The sequence below is a fragment of the Austrofundulus limnaeus genome, unplaced genomic scaffold, assembly GCF_001266775.1.
Source record: "Austrofundulus limnaeus strain Quisiro unplaced genomic scaffold, Austrofundulus_limnaeus-1.0 Scaffold649, whole genome shotgun sequence".
Lineage (NCBI taxonomy): Eukaryota > Metazoa > Chordata > Actinopteri > Cyprinodontiformes > Rivulidae > Austrofundulus > Austrofundulus limnaeus.
The window spans coordinates 56,322-58,637 of record NW_013953051.1 but is presented as its reverse complement, the minus strand read 5'-3'; positions in this window follow the sequence as shown (position 1 = coordinate 58,637).

Below are 2,316 nucleotides of genomic sequence, written 5' to 3'. Positions count from 1 at the left end.
AGGACACTGCACATGTCCAAACTCTCACAATGACTCTTCTGTGGGAATCTAACTGCACATGTCCAAACTCTCACAATGACTCTTCTGTGGGAATCTAACTGCACATGTCCAAACTCTCACAATGACTCTTCTGTGGGAATCTAACTGCACATGTCCAAACTCTCACAATGACTCTTCTGTGGGAATCTAACTGCACATGTCCAAACTCTCACAATGACTCTTCTGTGGGAATCTAACTGCACATGTCCAAACTCTCACAATGACTCTTCTGTGGGAATCTAACTGCACATGTCCAAACTCTCACAATGACTCTTCTGTGGGAATCTAACTGCACATGTCCAAACTCTTACAATGACTCTTCTGTGGGAATCTAACTGCACATGTCCAAACTCTTACAATGACTCTTCTGTGGGAATCTAACTGCACATGTCCAAACTCTTACAATGACTCTTCTGTGGGAATCTGGGGCGGCGAACAGATCGTGACCCGGAAGTGACTCAACATGAAAAAGTTCATGAGTAAAATGGAAGTTTACACATCAATAACTCTAAATTATTTATTTTATTTATCAGAAAACATATATGTGATGATTTTTCAAAGCATTTATAACATTTTATGTTGTTATTTTAGTTTTTAAATTTTTTTGTGTAACAAAGATGGTGGTGGGGTGCGCCCTAGCGCCCCCTGTTGACCAGCTGCCACTGGGAGACACCTTATAACTCCCAGAAGAGCTGGAAGTGGAAGGAGAGGACATCCCTGGTCCAGCTGCTGTCCAAGACACCTGGTGATGGACGGATGGATGATGGATGGATGGATGATGGATGTTGGTTGGTTGGATGTTGGTTGGATGATGATTGGATCTTGGTTGGATGATGGTTGGATGATGGTTGGATGTTGGTTGGATGATGATTGGATCTTGGTTGGATAATCAATCAGTCAATGATACTTTATTGATCCCAGGGGGAACTACAGTTGGGAAGAACCCATTCAGGAGAACAGGTGAGCCCAGGTAAAGCAGCCTGTGACCCTCACAGAGCAAAGATCATCATCATGGAAGACACCAGGAGGAGGCGCTACATCAATAAAAGTTTACAGAAGCAACAATCTTCCTGTTTTCTGTGGTTCATGTGTTAAAAGTAAAAAAAATAAAACATTTTTCTGATCTAATGTTAAATAAGTTCTGATCCAGAACCAGAACCAAAACCTGCTGACTCAGATCAGCAGTTCCTTCCATCAGCCTCTAGGTGGTGTTGTTGTCTCAGTGTTAAACCACCAGGAAGCTTCAGGGCGCCACCTGCTGGTCACATGACGTACAGCTGACGTCACTGACTTGATTCAAAAAGGTTTTTATTATAAAACCTTTATTTTAACAGAAAAAACACTTTGAGAATTAACCTTTTTTAAAGAGTCATGGACAAAATCAGCTGCAGTAAACACAGATTTCACACATTTACAAACAGAAGTACACAGTTATGTATAAATACACACATAATTACACAGTTATATATAAATACACACATAATTACACAGTTATATATAAATACACACATACTTACACAGTTATATATAAATACACACATACTTACACAGTTATATATAAATACACACATACTTACACAGTGGTACACATTAAATTCCATAAACAAACAGGACAACCATGAAAAACATATAAAGAACAAACAGAGAACATGAAGGAAACATTGAGCTGAAATCTGAATTTTCATTTAAAGCTCTTAGATTTACAGTTTGTTAACTTATAATTATTCTGCAACAGAATTCAGTTTAAAGATGCAAAATAAACAAAAACATTTAAAACTTTTCTGTATAAAGACATGAATGCAGCAAAAAGTCATAAATATTCATTTATTCAGATTTTATTTTTTCAACACACAAACAGGCACTCACCCCTCCACACACACACACACACACACACACACATACACACACACACACACACACACACACACACACACACACAGTCTCTCTCGGGCAAAACTATCAGGTTATGTTTCTTTCAGCTTCATCAGCATTTTTAATTTAGGTTCAAAACTTTATTTTCTGATTTTTAAGGTTTTTGAACGTCTGCAGAGAAATCTTCGGCTGCAGGTTTGGAAACTTCGGCTGCAGGTTTGTAAACTTCGGCTGCAGGTCTGGAAACTTCGGCTGCAGGTTTGTAAACTTCGGCTGCATGTTTGGAAACTTCGGCTGCATGTTTGGAAACTTCGGCTGCATGTTTGGAAACTTCAGCTGCAGGTCTGGAAACTTCGGCTGCATGTTTGGAAACTTCAGCTGCATGTCTGGAAACTTCGGCTGCAT